Source organism: Brienomyrus brachyistius, chromosome 5 (genome assembly GCF_023856365.1).
Source record: "Brienomyrus brachyistius isolate T26 chromosome 5, BBRACH_0.4, whole genome shotgun sequence".
NCBI lineage: Eukaryota > Metazoa > Chordata > Actinopteri > Osteoglossiformes > Mormyridae > Brienomyrus > Brienomyrus brachyistius.
The window spans coordinates 18,992,921-19,010,630 of NC_064537.1; the positions used below are offsets into that span (position 1 = coordinate 18,992,921).

The 17,710-nt window shown below is 44.3% G+C and overlaps 1 protein-coding gene across 3 annotated transcripts in view; it reads left to right on the top strand.

The window, feature by feature from the left end:
* The first annotated feature begins 214 nt into the window (after positions 1 to 214).
* The window catches only part of LOC125742626 (inactive rhomboid protein 1), a 36,908-nt gene continuing 19,412 nt past the window's right edge, over positions 215 to 17,710 (top strand). For 2 of the 3 annotated variants that reach the window (XM_049014813.1, XM_049014816.1), the window contains exon 1: positions 215 to 560. The gene's annotated coding sequence lies outside the window, so the exon portion shown is untranslated. Of the gene's footprint in view, positions 561 to 3,932; positions 4,358 to 17,710 lie in introns of those variants that run through there. The other variant, XM_049014815.1, reaches the window with a different exon arrangement.

Consider the following 17,710-nt stretch of genomic DNA (forward strand, 5'->3'; position numbering starts at 1 on the left):
TCCCAGATATTTCAGATGACGCCTTAAGATGCATGAAAGTGAATTGATTTATAGTCTTTCTGAGCTATAGTGTTATTTCTCCCCCCCGGTCGTTCCTTCACATCTATATGCCGCGCTGCGTTGACTGAGCCGCACCGATTGGCTGCGGCATATGACAGCGGCTCGGCCATTACATCAGACCCGTTGTCATTCTTTCTCATGGGCGGGGCTCATAGTCAGTGAAACTACGGGACTGACAGGCAGAAATTCAGCTTGGTGGGGCCGCCGCGGTTGTGTGGGAATGTGCCGGGCGCTGCAAGGAGCAGGACGGGAAATCCTCAACCATTTCACGGGATCTGCACGCTTCAGCTCGCATGGTTCGTGCGCGTAACTGCGGGCTTTTGCCGGTGATCGCTTCGCAGTTCCGGGGCTACTACAGATCTTACAGTCATGATTTTCAGTTGACTTTTGGCTGATTATGAACTGACAGATAATACGCACGGTACGCATCTGGGTACACGGAATTTCAGCACGTTAAAGCCGGCATCAGAAATTTGAACGCCCACATATCTACGTTAAGGGTAAGTTGCTTGCTTGCTTTGGTGCTCAGATAGGTATCTATGTCTTGGTCTCCCTGGAATGTCATCCATGTCTTGTTAGCACTGGACGCAATATATACATTTCACTGTCTATGTTTTGATCCAGTATTACGACCAGAATTAATGCATACATATACATTCTGTAACATATTCAAATAATTAAGCCAGGATATTCCTAATAAAACGTAAGGTGGTTTATTTAGACTACCATCCATGGTTAAATATTTCGATCTCATAGTAACGTTTGAGGGAGTTAAAAGCTACTTTGTGACCAGTGTAGCGCTATCGGCCTTAAATAGATTGCACTGTATCTGGATCAGTGCATGGCGTTCGCGTTCAGCCGCTGCCTATTTAATGTGCAAGTCATCTCACGGCTGGGGGACACACGCTGAAATACCGAGCCAGGAGTCCATAAAATACACCGCAAGCGAATTTCAAATAAAAAGAGAAATATAGCCTAATCGCCATTCACCAGCCCAGCGGAGACCAGTCATCAAAACTTAGTTATAAAATATCATACGTGATCTTGAAGTATGTACCCTGGGTTCGGTCTGGAATTATACTTAGAGAGCTCTGCCTTAACATAAACTAATAACCAGTATTGGGTGAAAGGCTGTTTTTTTTCTGCGCCCACTCGTAGCTCCCAGACTCGCCCACGAGTAACCAACTGGTCCATTATACCGTCACTCGGCTGTTCTTGTTTATTGTCTTGTAGCTGTAAGACTTTTTGAGCCCGTTTATTACCTCATCCCTAAATCCCCCCTGTTATAATTGGCTGCAGTGTGTTCATTGAGATATTCTGATTGCTCCCAAAGAGTTTCCCCCCTCAGTCTGCGTATCCTCTTCCCGAGTTTAACTTCTCCCAGTATCCGTTCTACTGAAAGCTCTTTGAGGTTTACAGTTTGTTGTTCCTTCTCATTTGTTTGTTTTACTGTTAATCATTGGCTTTGTAAATCTCACTGGCAGCGTTGCGGTTGCTAGAAGAACTCAGGATGCCTATTGAATCCACTGAATACGTCCTGGTATGATTTTAATTTGTATTGGATGCAGTTATCATTACAGGGCTGGTATATTGAGGCACCGATTTTAAAATACGTATCGTCGCGGTTTAAAATAACATGTTTACGTTAGAAAGTAGGCATATGTATACGGCATAAAAATATTTTTGCTTAATTAGATCGTAAAATTAATTTTAATGTGGAAACGGCGCCATGTCTACTAGACTCATTTCTCTTTACAGTGCAGAACGACTCAATTAGGCTAGGTTGGTTAGTTGATAGAAATGATTTCCAGGGCTTGCGACATTGTCGTAGGCTGTGTAAAATTTTGTGAATGCTTTTTTTTTATCGGACACGGGACTTTTTATCGAAAAAGTCAACATAACCATGTGTTGGATGGGCAGCCTGAAGATGAATGGATGGCGGACACTTGTATTCATAGTCGTGTAATAAAATACACATGAATGCGTCTAACAGTTTATACATGGGCCTAAGAAAAGGGGAAGTGATTAAAATGGATTAGTAGAAATTAGTACAACACGTAACATTTTTTAAGACAAAGGTAAGTGGGCTAAGACTTTAAGGATGTTTTTTTTAATTCTTTTTCTGAACGATCCTGCAAATGTCGGAGTCTTTCACTGTGAGTTAAATGTGAAAAACACCTGTGTAGGCGAACTCTGGGCACGTGGAATCGCGGCTGTAATTTCAAGCCCACGATGCCACCCACCCCTCCAAAAAGAACAATTAAAAACATAAAACGGGGACGTATGTTGACACCCCAGGCACTTAGTTAAATCTCACCATGTCTTGTGAGCGTGGGCATCGAAAATTGTGCTTTAGCTTGCAGAATCTGCCTCCGGCTACAATACCTTACCCTGAGAACAGCCCCTGTAATTGAACCCAGAAATGTTCTACTAGGGAAGGTATCCAGCTTCCATCCCTGCACCCTGAAAACACTGTAGGACTCACCGGTGACAGAGATGAAGAGTAACGAAGGTCATGAATGGTCACGGGGCTATTGATTTTCCCCACTTTGATTTTAGTAGTCAGTGCAGCTCTGAGACTGTGCAGTGCCTGGGAATTGCAGTTATTCGTGTTTATGTTGCTCTGAGCTCATCTCTGTCACTGGTTTGCCACCTCTGTCAATGGAAGCAGAGTTGTAGTACCTTATTTTATTTTCTTTGTCATGAGGCCATGTTGAGGTGTCTGACGTATGTTTATAGTTTCATGCTCTCATAGAAAGCTGAATTAATGGAGGGTGTACTCTGTGTGCAATTAGTCACTCTATTCACTCGCCACATATTTTGAGGTCTCTTACACCCATGCCGTATTGCATACATATGGAAAAAGTGCCAGAGATAGTCTTGGTATGAGTGTCCCTATTGGCGTTTCCACTGTACTTGTGACTGGGTGATCAGCGGACATCCCAGCCAAAAGTATCCCGAAAGCCCATCTCAAATGGAAGAGCCACATTTATCCCTTGCAGAGCCTGGTAAAGAACCAGGTACAGCCAAATGTAACCTAAAGAACTTTCATCAGTTTGAATGATACTAGAAGACATAAATTCCAGAATTGTCTCCTTCTTTTGGATTATACCTCCTCCTCGTACCTATGCTGCGTTTTATGGGTGTTTCTAGTTTCCACGTGTAGACCTGTGTTTTATCACGGCACTATACCATTACATATTCTTTTACCTCCTTACAGCCGTACGTTTGCCTGCTGGAATTTCGCACAGGAAAATAAACAGGCATCCATGTTTATTTCCATGCCGCACCGGCAAACCAACTTGTTCTGCAGCTTTTGTCAGACAATGCTCCTTTGCATTCATTTACAACGGATGAGTTCAGACCAATCCCACAAGGAATGACAAATTAACAAATGGAAAGACAGGCGAGTCCTCTCACGGGAAGATTACTCGGGTTCCGTATCGCCATGGATTCAGGGCTTTAGCTCTGCCGTTGTGTGACATGCCTGAGTGTTTGTGCCATTTTAACCTAAAAATGTGTTGAAAATTGGGAATTGTGCACATTACTTGCATTCATTACATTGTGAAATCCTAACGCTTGGTTCATTTCACCTATTCCGTGGATAATTAAAGTTCTATTTAACCCCAGAGCTGTCTGTCTGTTTTTCATTGCACAGCGGCCTCTGTTTATGAACCATGTCGATATCCCCATGTGCGCAGGGCTGCCTCATCTGACTGAAACTTATTTTACACGTAGACGTGGAAAGGGGTTCGACAATAAAAGCACTGTAATAATGACCAGGCGCTCATTTGCATTTGACTGTCGACTGGAAAGTGGGAGGGAGGGCGGGGGGGGGGGGGGGCAGTTTGAAAGGAACAGGAAATGTGGGGCCAATAGCCTTTGGACGCAAGACAAAAACTTGCAAAAAATATCTCTTCCAAATGTAACTATAAGTTCTGGAGACAATGCTGCCATCCACACACACCACTGATTCCTTCACTCTGTTGGGGATTCTTGGCTTTTGCCACTCCAGTGTCTGTGGGTGTTCCGAATTGTCCTTCCCCCACTTTTGGCCAGCGGATATTCAAAGGAAGGGTTGCCTGGTCCCGCTGTGTGTGCTTCCTGTTTGTGGCCTGCCTGTGTAAGCCCTATTCTCCCCGCTGCCAGCTTCGCCTCCCTCTGTTACGTCTCGGAGGCGACAGGGAGTGGTTGACTTGTTTTCAGCGGGGACGGTAAATTAGCTGTGACGCAATGTGCTGGGTGTATTTCACAGCCGACGCTTGGTGCTCCGGAGCCCGTGGGAGGCATCTGGAAGGTATGTTCTCCTTTTCTCAGACCCTCTGATCAAACGGTGTCTACCTCCTTCCTGCCGGAGCTTAAGGGGAGCTGTGCAGGAATCTCAAGGATCCTCAGCAGCAGAGCAGGAAGTCTTTAAATGCTGTCCTGTCCTATTATGACTGCTGGGGGGAGTGTGTGTGTGTGGGGGGGGCTTTGGGCCAGAATGAGGGCCTCTTTTTCAAATGGGACCCACTTTAATATTTATTGATTGTTTTGCATCTTGATTGTTTTGATTTTGCACTAGAGAAGAAAGGTGATAAGCATATGAGTTGATCCTTTGGTGGTCTGGGATTTAACTCGTGCCTTAATCTCAAGTTGTCAAGGGCTGCCTTTGAAGTGTTCTAATGGTTGTCTCTAATACCTGAAGGAGGGGTAGAGAGGACATCTCCCATTGCCCTCATCATCAATCCTTGTCTATAAATTGACGCAGCATTTTGTTTTTCCGAGCTGAACTCGTATTTTTTTTTTCCAGAAATAAAAACGAAAGCCTTAAAATACCGTCATCTGATACTTCCTAGTGATACATCACAGATCAGAAATAAAACATGTGGACAGCAAAGTCCTCCAAATAAGGAGTTCAGATTTATGTGGAGGTTTTGATGCCTTTTTGTCGGTGTTTGGTGGTCCTGGTCCTTTAAAAGCCTGAACGGTTGGGAGTGGAGCCTCTGACCTGAGCCGTGACACGATGGTGCTGGTAGTGTAATATGGATGGACTGGGCGGTGCTCATGGGATGGGGATTATAAATAGTGCGATCAAGCATGTAGATGCTATCTTTGGCACAGTGGGACCCTGTGAGACCCTGGGGGCCTCCGACATAATTTGTACACCCCTGTGGCAGGCTGTCCACCCTTCTTGAGATTTTCTTTGGCCATAATGAGTATTTTATTCATCATTTTCCCTCACAAGGTACCTCCTGAATTTTTTTTTCAGAAGTTAGGAATGGATATCAAGAAATATCCAAATCATTGACCAAAAAAAAAAAGCGCAACAGTCATTGGCTTGCTGTTTGCGGATGATTAAATCTGCTGAATTTGGGGCGGCTGAACTGAAATCTGAAGCACATTGCACCTGTGAGCTGTACTAGGCTCATACATAGTGATTACTCCCAACTTACAACACACATGAAAATGGAGGTTTTATCAGGCCTTAACACTTGTTGCACTGGCTCTGGACCCCTTACACGGGGGGATTATCTGGTGACATCCCATTGCATAAGTGTTTGTACTGTTGGTTTCTGCGGTCGTCAGAATGTCGGGGTGGATCAGGTCATCTGCTGGCCCTTCCACTGGGGAGTGGAGGTGTGGTAACGGCATTCAGGCTGTATCACGTGGAGATTTGGAGATGCATTACTCTGGTTGCTGTGGGGGGAAGGGGAAACGCTGTTGTGGGCTGCTTGCCCATAAAGTTTTGACAAGAACGGAGATGCTGGATGAAAGTCATTGTGTTCAGCTGGGAACACTGTATGTTAAGTTCAATGGTGTTATATAGTGTTATAGAATATTTAATGTTTTAATGTAATTGCTTTTATGGAAATATTTAAAGAGTGACATCAGGCCTATTGGTTGTCACCAGCTGTGATGTAAGATTAGTCCTCAACAGGCCTTTTCTTCTGCTGATTGCTCTGCACTCTTTTGGACATGCAGGGTCAAAGCGTAGCTTCTTATCTAGCAGGGTGGAGTGGGAGGTGGGGGTGGTAGCAAAGTCAGATCCAGTTACCTAAACGTCCCTTCTAGATAGTGCTTGTCACAAATGATCAAGATCTTATAGACCAAGAGTTTTTTCCATTAAGGCTGGACTGAGATTAAGTTCTTAAGAAGTTTCTAAACTTTACTACTGAGGATTTCCTGTGTCATATGTGTTTGAAATGAACCAGAACTATTTTCCCTCCATTTTACTTGCTCTTTATGCTCTTTTGTGCAATGGAGCATATTTTTTTCATACTGTTAACAATGCAGCCTTGAATGCCTTTCAAACATGGGAGTGGGGTATAGTGTAGTTGAACAACTCAAATAGGCTTTAATTGGGGCATTTTTCTGACAACATTTTCTTCTTCCATATGCTGCAGTTATATGTAATTTCCATCTTGATTCACTGTAGCTCAACAGAAGAAGACCTTATTTAATCTGAAGCCCCTGGATGTCAATGAACTCCATTGTGTCTTTTGCACATTCTCACACAATGGTGATCAAACATCTGTAAGGAACCCTGAAGCATGACACTGTACAGACTGACAAAGAGACTCACTTTTGCCCGATCCTCTTTAAATGGAATTATGCATTTTTTTTTTTTTGTTTTTTTTTGTCTCTCATCTGAATGTGAAGAGCTAAGTCTCAAAAAGTCGCTCAGATTAACTGTTGGAGTAGTCAGATGATTAATGAATGTAGCTGCAAATTCTGTTGGAATATGAGAACCACCACACTGAAACTCACTGAGTGAATCCAAAAATGGAACCACTTTTGCAAAGGTTCTTGAATTTCATATCATTCATTTTTGAAAAACAAAAATAGTGATCAGTATTTAAGTAAGTCATGTAATGGGTTGTTATTGTAACTTTGGAAAAGCTGTATGATTTTATGTCTCACTTTTAGTGGGAAACACAATGGTCCTATGTTTGCCAGGAGTTCCAGCACTCCGATTGCCTTCCCCAAGCACCGCCTGTCAAATAGCAGCCAATCGAGCCGCACCTGCGGGAGGCCCACGCCCCTCTCAGGCTAGGTGTAATCAGGCACCATGCCCCAAGCGCTTTGTGGTTCGAACCCCAACGATTTCCTCCGCAAACGGTCGATTTTCAAACCCTTGTGTGGGTTGTAGGAGGAGCAGGCCAGCCCTCTGTTGCACTTGTACCATCTCATCGTTTTCTTATACACTCAGTAGCAAAAAAAAGTTAAGCACCCAGACGGAGTGGTGGAAATGAAATGAATCTGCACATGGTGAAAGGTCATGTGACTGCATCACAATGATTATAATATCAGATGAAACGGACAACAGAGTTGGCAGTATGGGCACACTGCTGGTCCCATGTCAGTAAGGGTTGGCACCCACCCGGGCCTGGATACGTACGGCGATACGGTGTGGAAGGGAGCCGTACAGCCGTTACATCCTCTCCTGCAGGAAGTCGGCCCACAGCTGTTGTAACTGGCCCTCGAGATCCTGCAGATTGGCACTGGGTCTGAGTTGACCGAGCTGATCCTACACATGTTCGATTGGGAAAATATCAGGGGACCTGGCTGGAAGCGGGAGGACCTCAACATGACGCAGGCAGCCCTCAACATGACGCAGGCAGCCCACAGACACACGTGCTGTGTAGACGGGCATTGTCTTGGTGAAAGACTGTACCAGGGTGCTGACTCAGGAGGGGTAAGACATGCGGACGCAGGATGTCACTGACATAGTACTGTGCCGTTAGGGTCCCCCGAATCACTACCATGACCTGAAGTCATGCCCTATGGCTCCCCACACCATGATGTCATAAGCTATGGCTCCCCACACCATGATGTCATAAGCTATGGCTCCCCACACCATGACACCCTGAGTATTGTCAGTGTGTCACCCCACAACATTGGTAGGATTGGTCCTCTCCCCTCAGCACCGCCATGCATGCACATGACAGTCATCTGTAGTAATGCAGAACCGAGATTCATTGCTGAACATAGTACGACGCCACTCGTCATCACTCCATGCCTCCGGGTTACAGCACCACTCCAAACATGGGACAGTGAACCCGCAGTCCGGCTGATGCCAGTCGGAATGACATAGGGTGTTGTAGAGAGTCCAATACCTGTGTCCAGATGGCAGGCACAGATGTCATGGGGTTCTGTAATGCTTGCCGCATAATACGATGGTCCTCTCTTGGTGTGGTCTGTCTCGGGCGACCGGAACCTTCACGATGTGTGTTGGTGCCCTCAAGTGCCCATTGGTTCCAAAATAAAGCGACTGTGACGTCTGCATGCCCAACATGCCGGGCACCTGCACGATTTGACCACCCAGCCTCATGCAAACTCACAATGCGACCCCTATCAAACTCCATCAAGTGCTGGTAATGCTGTCTTATGCGTCTGCAAGGCATCCTCTGTGTCTGGTGACTAGACCTGCCAGCTCCTTGCAATCTGAATCATATGTATACCCATCGCTGCTCTGCACGTGTGCCAAATTACATCCAAATCGGACCATTACTTCTGGGTACTTAACTTGTTTTGGGGCTGAGTGTATATTACAGGGAGTATTCACGATCAGATTATAAGAAGTGTGGATGGTTGTTGTTTATATTCATCCAGCCTTTTGTCTTCTAGCTGCAAATCCATGACGGGGTTGTGGATGGGGCCCCTGAGCCCGGACAGACCCTGGCCTGAATGCCACTTACGGATAATTATTCCAGCTTCATCGAATGATCTCATTTTTCAAAAGATTTTAAAGACCAATTTTCAATGACCGCAAGGCAAACGCTGCTTATATGTTTCATAAATATAAAGTCATAATAGTTCACCCAATATTTCATATCTGGTGCAAACCCAAAGGCTTGTTACAGTGGCAGACATGTATGGTGTGGAACACTGGGTACTACGGACTTTCTGCTTTTTACGGTTTTCTGACTTTCTGCTTTCAGTTCTGTACGCCAGCACCTAGTTATTGTTTTATTATTGTGAAGAGGCTATTAAGGCATCATTTAGCAAAATGGGGTGACATGATGGCTCAGCGGGGGGGAGGCGCACTGTGACCTAACCTCTGGGGGTGAGGTTTGAGTTGCAGCTTTGGCTTTGAGTGTGTGGAGTTCGCAGGTTCTCCCTCGTCTCTGTGGAGTTTTTCCTGGGCATTGTGGTTTCTTGCCATAATCCATGCGATATACCTATTAGGTAACCCAGAGCTCCTAAAATGTGATTTTGTGACTTTCTGTGCGGCACCATCGGAGTGTGCCCAGTGCCTTCTGGGTCAGGCCACCACTGAATAAGTATGGAAGTTCAGTTATTTGCAAAGAGTTTATGGAGGGTTTGGGGATCATTTGTAGTGCTCTGCAGTGTTATAGGAGTATAATTGGGTTTATGATACAAAATATCTCCTTTTCAACTCTTACCATTAGTTTTATCACCTGGATATGCACAGACTGTATCATCTGCATTACTTGATTGTAACTTGCAATACGTTACATTGTGACACACATTAGTCACACTGTGTACAGTAGCTCTTGTGCTAATGGAACTCCCGTATTCCTGGCCATGCCCTTTAGCGATGGAGCATGCTGCTCCTAGCGTGGCGTAAGAGCTCTGTTCTTTGTTTCCTGTACTGGATCTTTTCCTTGTCATTCTTTTCTTCTGCCATCCTCTGATTCCCCTTCCTGTCTCTGGCTCTCAGATCAGCTCGGCCTGCTGGAAAAACAGCAGCACAGGCCTCTCTGCCTGCCGGAGATCCATTCTATCTTTGAAGTCAGAGATTGTGCCGAGTGACCGATTGCTTATTTAGTCTTGTTTCTCTTTGCTTTTCTCTGGGTTGCTTCTATATTTACCATTGGAGTCTGAAAGTCAGACATTAAAATGTTTGGTTTTTGCTGTGCTACACATTCAGTGTGTGGGGCTGCTCAGTAGCTGGTTAAATGTATTTGCATGTGATGCATCAGGTCTCCCAGGATAATGCAATCCTACAGACATTTAGCAAGACAATACTGGACTGGTATCATTTTGGCTCCATGACAGCCAATGCTGCCTGTAGCGAATGAAAAGCAAACAATGAGGCCTTCTATGTGTCATGCCTTGGACTGATATCATGCTGGAAAGTATTTAGGGGCACATCACATGTCCTTTAGGCGTGCTCTTAGGGATACCGTCTCAGCTCAATTAGCAGGACAGTGTTTGACCTCCTGGAAACAATGAAGCGCTTGTTGGCGGACAAGGCAGGCAAAAGGGGGGATTCCCGGAAGGATATAGGCTCTTGGAATGAGTTCTGCCCTTCCAAAATATTTCTCATATCATAAGAAACTAATATAGCAGTCCAGGCTGACAGCCACTGCTTTGTGCGTTTAGGCTGGCAAAGACGGAAACCACCAATCGGACAGGAGATTTGCAGGCTGAATCTGTAAGATGACCCAAGAATCGGCACAGCTGTTGGAAATTAAAGTCGCTATGACTACCGTATAGTTACGATGCCTGGTTACAATGGTGTGCTTTTATTAGCATTAAAATTGCAGGTGAATTCTAAGCAGATTTGCGGGCCCTCACTGGTGCTCGACCGAGTCGTCTGCGTCTGCAAGGTCAGGGAATGTCTGCTGTACAGGCAGTGGGTGGTTCACTGGAACATCACTGTGGTGAGATAAGACCATTTCCCACAAGATACAGCTTTAGACAAGTGAGGAACGCCAGACTGGCAGGTTCCTGTCCCTCTTTTACACATGTTGGGTTACTTTGGTCAAGTGTGACTTCATATCGAGCTTCTCTAGGGAAAATATGTTAAGGTGTATTCCACAATTCAGCTGTTGGCACCAACAATGTACATTAATTATCTCATGTTGTACTCATGTAGACATTAAGTCAAGGAACCGGTACCTATTGACTAAATGTGCCACTAAGGAATCTGAGGCAATTTTTTCAAGTCTTCAGCAGAAGCCCCACTGCCTGCTGCTGGAGCTTGCAGATGTACTTAATCGCTCAGCGTTTTGTAGTGATGCAGATTTTTTTGTGCCCAAATGTAGGATTTGTCTGTTAAAATGAAAAACTGCTCACTATACTGGTATCTGTCTGTTTGGCAGTACTCATTTGTAACTTGTAATGTAATGTACTACTGGAAGTATGCTGTAAGTCCAAATTTCATGCATCATCTATTTAGTGAATAATAAATATCATTTTTCATTCTATTGAACAAGACCTTAGCAAAAGAGTTCTCTCAAACAATTTATGCCTTAATTGGCCTTACTTTATGACAATCATGGCATATAAGATCAGAATCTCCATGACCTTTTGGAACAATAGAAGCTCACCTTTGTCATAGATATAAGCAGCAATGTCCTTCATAACATGGAAACCGTATGCTTTTTGAAAGAAGATTTAAAGGAATGTTCTCTCATGGTGATACGTGTTTGAAGCAATCGCGTGCAATCTGGGGCCGTGAATGTGGAGAGAGATTCGTAGCAGAAGCCGTCTGATATCGCAGTATTGGTGACCCTATAGAATTCGTGAAGAAAACTGCTGTCACATAGAAAACGTCTTACTGCCCTCTGGCATTATATAAAAGATGGACTTTAATTATTGAAAAGTCCTTTGCAGTATGTCAATGTAAACAAAAGTAGAGAAATGTTTTGAGATATCAGACTGTGCCGGAAATTATAACGCACATGAATTATTTATACCAAAAGAAGCTATTTCTGTATTTACCCGTATGATCGCTTTTCATTTCCAAACACTTTGGTGGAGGAATTGCAACGTCTGCATGCACAATTCTTGCTCACTAAAGTACGCAATTTTTCTCCCCTTTCATCTCGTTGTCCTGTCCGCCCTGACGTGAACTCTCTGACAGCCAAACACTGGCATGTCACAATGACGCCAAACTCCCATCACTGAATCGTCACACTTCATACGCTTCCTGGTGCTGTCCTGTCAGATGCAGTGTCGCTTTTTCACAGATTGTTGTTCTGAGGTATGCAAAAAATGGTTTCTGACAGTAATCTAAATGTAACTGTACTTAATGCTCACAACGGGAAAAATGTCAACTGCACGTTTAAAACTATGAGCAACAGACTAAAACGCTATGCGGTTCTCAACAATGAATTAAAATGACATACATTTTATAAAATATTTTCTATTTAAAAATGTAATTGTAAGTATGTATTTAGATAGGTTTGTATTACAGGCGGATTATGATGTAGTATAGGAAGGGAAATATGACAACATATTATGCTTCAATTATATCTTTTTTTTGTTTGGGATTTTACCTTCTGCATTTCTTTAGTATGGCCCAAGGTTAGCTGTACATTATTTCTCCTCTATGAAAATGAGTTTCATTATCACGATATAGAGGAACCAGAGCCCACTCTCCATTTTCAAAGGTTCTAGGTAAAGCTTTACATTGGGAGCCCCACTACCTAGAAAAGTGATGATCATTTCACTTCCTTTACAATGCAGGTAAATTGGGGGCCCTAAGTATCCGCCTAAAGCTAGAGCTAGTCCTGAGTGGTACTATGTGATAAAATACAGTCAGGTCCTGCCCTATAATGGGGATTGTTTTATCAGATACCCGTAAAAAGCTAAAAAAATATACTTGTTTTGAACTCCTACTGCGGTGCAGGTACTGGATCACTGCTCATCCATGGCAACATCCACATGTTCACTGGCTGTCAGTATAAAGAAGATGATGTTACACAGCTCAGTAATGAGCTTATTTTATTTACCTGTTCTTTAGTGAATATTTGAATCCACCAAAGCGGATCAGTGTGTGATCGCACCCTTACCATGCGGCACATGTAAAATTTACAAGATAGAATCTAGGATTTACTTCTTTGCAATCGGCAGCAATCCCGAGGTGTTAATGGCCACTTTCCGAAGTCTATCTCTGTAATCATCTGCCGCCGTGTTTTCAGATGTCAGAATTAGGATACGTATTATGAAAAAGGGTCAGACACACTTCAGTGGAAACATTTATTCTTAAACGGGAATTTCCCCACTATTCTGGCATGCAGCCCTGTCTATTGGTCAAATTCCGATGCCTCTGCATTTCTCGTTGACCTGCCGTCTTGTCATTCTGACAGTCCACCGGTCTATGACTTATGCTGATCTGTCCAAGCTCGCTGATGAGACACTTTTTTTTGTTTTCTTGGGCTCCCAAACTCTCTTAGCACCCCAGGAGGCCTCATGTCAGCAGTGAGAGCACCTCACGCCAAACGGCGTGGTCCCACCTGACCCCGTCGGTGCCCACAGGCTTAATGGTGTGAAACAGCCCCGGCTTCGGCTTCGCCTGCGGGAGGTACGCAGAGCATTTCCTCGCATGTGTGAGGAGAGCATTGCCAGGCTCTGTGCCCATACAAGCAAGGAGAGGCTCCCTCCTTTTCTAAAAAACTCTGCATAAAAATCTCCTGCAATGCGCCCCGTAGTAGAAAGGCACCATCACACGGTCAAAAAAAATGTTTACGAAGAAAACACATTTTTGCAGCTCAAGCAAATGAATCATATAGAGTCGCTTGATTTAAGAACTTATATTAGCCACCAAACCCTGATAGAATCCTGTGTCCTTCCTCCGGATGGGTGTCACCTTTCATGGGCCCTTGTGTGAACTCCAGTCTACCTCGTCAACGAGTGCCTCTGACAGAATTCTTATGGTTTTTTTTTTGTTCCACGGAGAGGTCATTTTGAGAATCACGTGTTTTCTGTCCAGAATGACCAAACCCACAGAAATCTCTGATCTATCTTCTTGCCAATCCTCCTTCCTCCTAAAGAGGGATGTGCTTTTAGGCAGTCAGGCACAGTAATTTTGAGATTTTGTTCTCTCTGACTGTACGTAAAGCCTGGTATCGTGTGATTTCTGTGAAGTTGAATTAATCACAGTTTAATTGTGTTTTTATCCACCTGTTTGCATTGTCTTCAGATTTACACTCTATTAAGAACTTCAGTTGTCATTTGCAAATATTTATATTGCTGTTGGGAAAGCCTCGTGTTGGGGAGAAGGTTTTAAGAGTGGATTAATTCATCTTTAACAGCTTAGACTAAAGTACAGAGCAGGGTGCACTCTAGTCGGGCTACCCATCACAGGGCATGCACACAAATAATTTGTGCATGCTAGTCTCCCGTGTCTCGAGACAATGGGACAAGAACTTGTTGTAAACACACATAAATTCCACGCACAAGACAAGATTTGAACCCACAGCCCTACAGGTGTCCAGTGGACAAGTTGAACTTTATTTTTATCCCCTGGGGGGCAAATTGTTTTACAGCCAGCAACACTTAATAGACAGACAACAGAGAACATTTTTACAATAAAAAAAAAAAAATTAAAAATCACATTGATTTAACAAACCGATGGCACTTGGAATAAAAGGTTTAAAAATCTATTTGTCCTACGGTTTGGTCATTTATATCTCCAGCCAGATGGAAGCAGCATGAAGTCCCTCAGTAAGGGATGGCTAAGGTCACACACAGCTGACTGGGCCTTTTCCAAAGTCTTGGCCTTAAAACCAGTGTCATTTAGGTCTAATCCTGCAACTTTGCTACATGTACTAACAATACTCCTGAACAATACTCCTAACATCAAGAGACCCATACCAGCTTAAAAAGAAGGTCAAAATAGATTCAATAAAACTAAAATAAAACATCATAAAACCCTAAAACTTTTCAGCTTACGATAAAAATGCACCCTTTGGTGGGCTTTCTTACATATTGCATCCTCCTGATACTCAAAAGTCAATTTATTATCAAGTTCAATACCAAGGTATTTATAATGCTGCACTACTTCAATCACCTGATCATTAATAATCACTGGGGAAGTGACCATAGGATTCTTCCCAAAATCTATGATCATCACTTTTGTTTTTGTTGTATTAATGTCCAAAAAAGATGACTTTCACCAACCAGGTGCCCAGTGCTTCTCACTGAGTCATCACACAGCCCCAAGCCACTTTCCGTTTTATTAGTTTTTGCTCCTCTTTAGACAGTCCTCATGCAGAGCGGGATATATGCACCAGAGTCAGTGAGCAAATTGCAGTGGAGGATATATGCACCAGAGTCAGTGAGCAAATTGCAGTGGAGGATATATGCACCAGAGTCAGTGAGCAAATTGCAGTGGAGGATATATGCACCAGAGTCAGTGAGCAAATTGCAGTGGAGGATATACAGTATGCACCAGAGTCAGTGAGCAAATTGCAGTGAAGGATATACAGTATGCACCAGAATCAGTGAACAAATTGCAGTGGAGGATATACAGTATGCACCAGAATCAGTGAGCAAATTGCAGTGCGCTCCAGGACGGAGATGCAACACATCTGCTGCTGACACTAAGGCTACAAGTCGGTCATGGGGAACAGCAGGCACCTCGCTTGGGCCAGTGAGAGGCCAGTCCCAGGGAAGGAAGGAGGGACTGTGGCCAGAAGGGCCCGGATGTGCTGTTGCTTTCGGGAAGGAAGTGAGTGTAAACGAGGTAATCAATCACAGACGTGTGCCGCTGACAAGATGCAGACATCAGTGTCCTGTTGTGTCCATAAGAGTCTGTTTTAAATACATCAGAGGATGGCAACCACACCATGGGCTGGACCTCGTGTCCTGAAAGGCAGTTCACTGGAGTGTTCTTTCATTTATTAAGAATAAATAGCATGCAAACAATAGCGGGAAGAATTACTAAGGAGACATTCAAGCTAGTAGTTGTACTTTAGCAGAGAAGTGGAGATTTTGTGAAATGCCGGATGCGTTTCTCACTGAACAGAAAAAAAATGTTGGAATAGTCCTCAATGTAACTTTGCATTCCTGAAGAGGGAGGGGAAATAGAAAGGTTATATCAAGATTGAACGCTTTTATTTTTTTTTTCTCTCCAGATACAAAAACAACAGGGCCTCTATATGATGCCCTTTCAGGTTGCCCTTTCAGGACCGCAGAGGGAGGGGGAGCCAAAATAAAATTAGTTCTCAATAAGAACAATCGCGTTAATCTTAAGGATGGTGGGAAGAGGCTGTTTTCCTTTTTTTTACTTAGTGGGGAAGAAGCTGGAAATGAAGCATTAATTAACAGCAGAGCAGATGCTGTGTCTCTTCCTGGGAACAGGGGGGTGTGGTGACAGGCAGCCAAAGAGAGGGGGCCCGTTAAGGAGTAGCTGGAGTTTCCTGCACCTGGATTAAGGTGTCCAGAATAACTGCTCCTGTTTCCTGTACAGCTTTGCCCCATGATGCTTTCAGTCATGTTAAATTTTAAATGATATGTGGCGTTCTGCTATAACAAAAAAAGACTGAGATAATGACGAATAGTAAGTATAGTAGTTGTTGTAAACTCCTTTTGAAGTATATGCCTCATACCTGCGTGGCAGGTTGTCAAAAGGCCTCCCCACCAAGCCAGTTGTGATGCATTCCAGCTGTGAATGCATTACGCAGGAGCACCCTACCTCCGAGGAGCAACTGGCACGGCACGCTTTGCCTGCTCGTCCACGTGGTGACGGGCCTCTAAGTTTGCCTGGAATCTGTGACTGCATCGTCAGGAAGCAGGAGATTAGCATGCAGACAGGGACCGGTTCGCGTGTTAAGGTTCTCTCGTCTCCGGACTTGGCGCGAGAAAGATCATTTCGCTCTCTTCAGCGTGAGGTTCAGTGCCTCTTTTCAGCAGACCTAACATGCAATCTCAAAAATGCATCTGGCAAACACAGAAAACACAGTATCTGCCAAACAACGGTGCCTTTGTTTGTGAAAAAACTGTATTGAAACATTGTCTTATAGATTACATGGGGGCTGATTCGTAGCAGCTGTCTGGATATTGTACATTTAGCAGCTGATGGAGGTCAGTTGCCATACTGCAAGAGCGGCACTTCTAAATTTGTTTGGAATTGCCCATGCCTGTCCCTGAGGGTTGGCCTTTGCCTGAAAGTCCGACTAAACATAATCTGATACAATAATGTTTCATGCCTAATGTTTTGGAAAGGATTTAGTCTTCATGGGTGGTGTCCTGGTATTGAGTAGCAAGTGGTTTGTTGACCTTGGCTGAAATATTACATACAGAGATCAATCACAACAAGAAAAGGACTGCTTAGCCGACAAATTGGTCACGGGAGGGGAGCTGCAGCCAGACACGGGCAATATGTAATTCTGCCTTGAAGTTGAATTTTTCAGTAATTCAAGAATGAAAACTCCAGGCCATTCTGCACTGCAAGGGCCTCGGGTGACTGTCACATAAGATTCGGTACAGGCCGAACCCCCATCCTGCTCTTGGAAGCCATGGGGCTCCATCATTTCTCTGAAGGACCTCCCTTGGATAACTGGACCGTGGGGCATGTGTTCCTGGCAGGAGACGGGGCTGAGGGCTGGGATTTCAAAGTCTTCCTGCTCTTGCAGCATCTGGATGGGAGCGACGCAATAGCAGAAATTAATCACAGATGATGCGTCCCGAGGTTAAATGAGTTTCACGCTTAGTGCTTCTCTGGAATCCCACCTCCCCCCCCCCCCCCCCCCCGCCCCTCCCTCATATTTACAAACTTATCGAATGCAGTAATGTCATTCTCTCTCATTCCAGTCCCAGACAGTGACTGCTAACAGGTGAAGTGGAACTAGATCAGAATAAAATGCACCACTTGGGACTCTAAGTACAAGAATCACGTAAAGTGTCTGAGTAGCCTAAGCTGTTTCATGAATGTCTCTTCCAAAGTTTGGTGTGTCCTTCTCATCTGTGG